This window comes from Idiotropiscis lumnitzeri, chromosome 4 (genome assembly GCF_059441095.1).
Source record: "Idiotropiscis lumnitzeri isolate Australia: NSW breed Sydney's pygmy pipehorse chromosome 4, RoL_Ilum_1.0, whole genome shotgun sequence".
Classification (NCBI taxonomy): Eukaryota; Metazoa; Chordata; class Actinopteri; order Syngnathiformes; family Syngnathidae; genus Idiotropiscis; species Idiotropiscis lumnitzeri.
Genome location: NC_142394.1, coordinates 4,183,877 through 4,189,890, shown reverse-complemented (window position 1 = coordinate 4,189,890; position 6,014 = coordinate 4,183,877).

The following is a 6,014-nucleotide window of genomic DNA, read 5'->3' as shown; positions in this document are numbered from 1 at the left end:
AATCTCATCTCTGATAGAACGTAATTTTATTAAAATTGGGCCCCTTATTAATATCGGAATCATTTTCAGCCTCTGATGGGTAGGGAAACTTTCATTACAGAGAGAAATTGCAGCAGAAAGATGGCTTTGAAATGGGAGAAAGTGAATGTGATTGGACAAAGATGTATGGGAGCATAAATGCAATAACAGACCTCATTAGCTTCAATCAGTAACCTGAATAAAGGGGGGCAGGGGGTATCATGCACTCATGCAGGTATGCATGCACTCATGCACTCTGTCTTAACATATGGTTCTGGGATAAAGACACACACAAACACACATTACATGAATGGACTTGTTGTCATACAACCAGTCAGTTCACAACAAATGATATCCAAAGGACTATAGGTTCCCAAGCGAGGTAAATATCACAATTCTTGAGACTATTTTCATCTGACCCAAGTTCCCAACCTAACCCTATTTTATCGGCCTCCCGCCCATTATCGAGTCTTTGTTGCTGCTTTGGAGGTGCTTTTACAAAGCAGCCTTCTGCATTAAATGTCACACATGCATAATGCAATATAGCATACCAGTCTAGCAATTGAGCTTCTATCAAAGTGTGGGATAGGCTCTAGCACCCTCCTGCGACCCTGCACAGGATAAGCACTGTGAATTATGACATGATATGACATCCTCGTGTTGAATTTTTAGGTTTGAGTTTTTATCCAATCAGAATTCAGCTAGCTCATGTTGTCAGGCAGATTTCATAATACCAGTAGCAGGCACTTTCGTCCAAGGCCTTCAGATACAATCGTGCGGGCGTCTGTTCAGTGAGCGAAAGGGGCTTTTACAGTTGATAGACAGTTGCAATAGCCAATAAGATCCGAGTTAATGACTAGAGAGCCTTCTCGCTGGGCTTACGTTGAAGGTGATGTACGCGTCTTGCTATCGGATACTCACTTGTGAGGGGGCAGCGCTATGCGGAATCACACCTGAAAGTCGTAACTGGGGACCGTTCGAAAATATAAACTTTATTTTTGCTTTTTTAAACCACAATGGCTGAAGGAGGGAAATGTGTGGATTTAATTGCAGATACACTTGCAAAGCCATTTTCAAGACGGACCTTTCAAGAAAAGCTAGGTACGGTCTTTCTGGATATTGTTTCTCCAGCCGTGGTGTCATAAATGATGGCAATATGAGGGGGATTTATTCAAGTCGGACTAAGCACGAATTCAATAAAGGCCTACTTATGAAATGCACTGCTAAATACTTATTAGATAAACTGAAAAAACATTGGGAATCACCCTGTGCATGGGTACTGTGTCTTAAAGACAGGATAGAAACTGCTTTTAGTTATACTGCAGATAAGCATTTCCAGACAGATTTATAAATACTGTTGCACAGCACATATCAGCACCTTGCTTTCTGTTGCTGACCTCCTTTCCTCATTCACACACCCCTCCATATCCCTCCATGAACTATACAGTTGTGCCCAGGACACCCATCTTCTTCAGTCTTATCCAGCCTTTTGGCATAAAGAGTATAGCAGATCAGTTCTGCTATGTGACCTTTGGAGGTGGCCTTCAATCTCAAGGTTTGACAGTGAGAGGCAGAGCTTAGAGAGATTTACTGGGGTCACCCACAGGAGTGAAGAGAGATTTTTTTTCTTAGTACTTTTTTTTAAGGCAAACCAAGGCTATGTGAGAAAGGACTCTTTTGAAATGGTGGCACTTGGGCTGCTCGAGTAGATGAGAAGTACATGAAGGGAAAATAATTGCAAGAGCACCAGCACAAAGGAGTTTATTAGTGTGCCATCCAAACTCATTCAGTGGATCGCCGCTCTTTGCCAATGGTGCAACACAGACCAAGCTTATCACTGATTGGCCCACTTGGCCTCAATGTTACCGGACTTCAACAGTGAAAGAAATACTGAATTAAATAATTTCCGAGATCTTGTTTTTTCCTTTTCGTTTAGGGTCACATTTGTGGGGTCTCCGCTCTACAAAAAGGGAGTGACAATATATTAGGTAAATTGCATATCTGTCCATCCTCTTTTTTGTTGTTAAATTCAGATGTCCGTCCTTCCATCCATGTTAAGGATCACCACCAAGGGCCATGGAATGAAGGGCTTGCAAGATTTGCAATTTTATATTGTGTATTTAGCCATTAGTTGTAGTTAACTGAAGTTGAGAGGGAAAATTCTAACTGTGCAGGATGTGATGTGGTGCCATAAGTAATAAGTGTGTGTGCGTGTGCAACCTGTTCAATGTGGGGTCCCCTTGCAGGTGTCTTTTAATTTTGCTCCCATTTGCATATATGCAATCAGGTAGAGTAATTGGGAGTTTGCGGGTTAGCATGGGGAGGCATGCACACTGTGGGTGTTAGTCTGTCCCAGGTTGCAACGAAATTTGCAGCAGACGAGCTGATGAGGCTGATAATTGTGACACTGAGTGATGGCTCTAATCAGCAAAGGAATCTTCCTAATCAATCGACTTTAACCACCCCCTACCCATGTCTCCATCTCGCAGGCTTCAAAACAACTTTGTCCCCCACATGAAAGACATCCACATGCAAAGTGAGCATGGATAGCTTGAATCATTGACCTTGACAGACTGCTGTTTAAAGCATGATGATAAGAACCGCAAGGGGAGAAACAAATTGTCAACATGAAACTAGATAAATATGTGATGCCTGTCAACTAAGCTGAGCTTCCAAAATAATGGAACATGGCAGGCTATTTGTAATATTATAATTTTATACTCACACTGTATTACTCTTTCCACAGGTCTATATTTATAAATGCATCCCCTTGAGCTGTCGCCTTATCATGGTGGAGGGGTTTGCATGTCTCAGTTATTGGGGACTTAATGCCCCCCAGTATGGTCACCCAGGGCATACAAGTTCAGTGTGGGACCAGAACAAAGCTTGGTTCATCAACCCCCATGACCTCCAGTCGACCTAGTATTCCCTCACATTGACAACGGGTCACCAGCATGCTCCATAGCCAAGTCTGCCAGGAAGTCAAAACTCAGGCTGAGGAGAAAGAGTGTGGTTTTCATTTTGGCCGAGGTACAGTGGACCAGCTGCACCCCATCAGCCCATGCCTGGAGGGTACATGGGAGTTTAAGCCGAGTCTTGGGGAAGATGTTCGACCATGTGCCTTGGGAATTCCTATGGGGGCTGCTCAAGCAGTCTGGGATCCTTGACCCTCTGACTCAAGGTTGTCGGTCTTTTTCCAAACAGTGTCAGTTTGTCCTGCATTGTTGGAACATAGTCAGTGTCAGACTCCATTAAGAGTGCCCTTTGTCACCAATTTGGGTACAAAAGGCGAGGCGTTGAAAGGGGTTGGTTTCATGCCCTGAGCATACATCTAAGATTTTTACGGATTGTTTGTGGTGGGTTGATCTGGTTGTCATTGTCAACTCTCAATGGAGCGTTTTGCCAGCAAGTGTGAAGCAGCTGAGATAAGAAACAGCATATCCTAATCCAGGGCTGGAGTGGCCATCTGGCTTTCAGGGCAGTTGCCCTGTGGATAGGCGTCTTTTGGGGCTGTTGCAGTGGATTATTATTTTCCGCTGTTTATCCCTAGAGACTGGCCAACGATTTAGAGGGAGCAGCCAATTAATCCCTCTGCAATATAGACATCAAACTGAACCGACCCACATCAACGGTAAAGCAATGTAGTATGCAGGGGTGGTCTGGAGTCATGTCAAACTACAAATTTGGCTTTAAAATATAATATATGTGTTTTACAGTCTTACAAATCTCAATTATAGAATATCCATTATTTTCACAACACAGCAAGCAAACAACATGGCTGATAAGTCATTTTTATCATATCATCGACAATCATGGTTTCTTGATAGAAAATGAACACATATCCAGAACCTTGCTCATGTAAAAACAAATCTAAAGAATGAAGACATTTTTGTGTTATTGTGCTTCACTGATATGATTACAATGAATTTGCCATTAAGTGCAGTATGCAAAACGGCGTTAGCTCTCATTTGTTGTTCGCTAGTACCAAATGCAAATTGGTGCATGAGACGTACGGGCACTAATAGCAAAACAACGGTAAATAAAATGACTTGTAGATTAAGATCAGCCAAACCCTGCTTTTGAATTAGACATCATCTCGCTTGTGTAGTGTTGAGCAAAGTTCTTTATATGTGTGCATTTTATTTCTTGCCGGAACGGGATCGGGGGCCAACAATTTTTATGAATAAGGCCGGAAGGTCGAGGCTGGAACCGTATGGAGAAAGCAGCCGGAGGGCGGGGGACTGACCGTCAAAAAGGGTCAGGTGCCCAGCTCTGCATACAATATATGAAACTTTAGTTTTGCAGAATTATCATGCCAAATTGACCTGCTCCTCTTCCCTCCAATGTGCAGAAAGTATGACGCCTGCATTGGCACCGCTGTGGTCTGTTTTTTTGGGGACAAATTGTTGCTGGAGGGGATGAAAAAGTTGCTAAATATTGCGAAAATGTCACTAAGTTGGCAACATTGCAGATACAATTCATAGCTTTTGCTTGCAACATCGCTTGTACTAGCATCCACACTTAAATACATAAAATAAAAGCACCATATTCCAAATCAAAGTACTGCGTATGTTAAGCTTTACTTTGACTTCATTACACTGTGAGGGCCGGTCAGAGAATGTGGGTGAGCCAGATGAGGCCCCCAGGCCATACTTTGCCCCAGACTTGGGCCTGTAGGAGTGGCGTTATTACCTGCTTCTGCTGAAATCCACCTGCACTTGCGGACTTGGCAGTTGTTAACATCATGCCCTGTATGTAGTCCATTAAATAAAGATAATACAGTTTGGGATATTTTCGTTTGAGGAGCTTTCACTTTAATCAACCTTTCACTCTTCCATAATGATGAATATGTTTTGTTTGCTGTACGTATTTTGTTGCCGTAATAATTCACTGTTCCAAGTCCAGTAATTGTGATATCCAGTAGAAATGGGTGGTTTATTGATTGAATTCAAAGGGTACTCCAGGGACTGGGTACAAAAGTGTGTCCAAGAGTGTGTCATTATATCTCTAAATGTGTAGTTATAGCTCACGGTGGAGTCATGATGAAAAGGGCATGTGCTTATAATGACAGCTTATTTTAGGAGAGAGTGACAGGGTTTATGGATTGTAATACTTTGGATGAATCTAATCAAAAGGAGAAGGACTTGAGAAGAGGAATGCAGAGAAAACCCATAATTACCAACAAGCAAACAAATGGGCCCCCTATTCATACAGCCACTTAATTGGTAGTTAGCATTTTCTGAGAAAAGGCACAAAAAAGCACTGCCGATAATTTCTTAATGGGGACCATTAAGTCTGAGAACCTGGCATTTAGGCCTCACGTAGAGACAAACACTAACGCACATACAAGTAGACAAAGCACATCGTGATTGCATGGAAATCAGCTTGTGGGTTGGAGATTTGGATTGAAAATGTATTTATACTGATACTCTCAAACAACGATACAGCGTGCAAACTCCCCCTCATGAACACGAGATCCAAGACATTCTAGGTTCAGATGTATAAGGACAATAAAAAGGTTGTACAACTTTGCCTTCAAAAACCACAGTGGAATTGAAAGCATTTCCACATGCCCACATAAATTTGCAAGATTTTCGCTTACCAAAGACAAAAGTGAGGGATCCAACAGCCACAAATAAGCAACACGTGAAGGTAGCTGGATTAAAAACTTGGCATCTTCATGGAGTAAATCGTATTTTCAGGGCCGTACCCAGAAAACTTTCAGTGACAGCTGGCCTGGGTGGCCATGCGGGCATTTGTCATTTTGAATCAAGCCATCTACAGACTGTAATAATGGAATAACATTTCCTTAAAATAAATTAATGTAGAATTTGCATTCAGACCAATTGTACATTCTTTCTTTAAATATGTAGTACTCTAAAGATAAAAACTAATGGCAGAGTCTAAAAATACTGCATCCATGTGAAAATGACAGTGTTAAAAATGTCCCCTTGGTGGTTGCCAGGAGTGGTTTTATTAAATTTTTTAACCAGTTC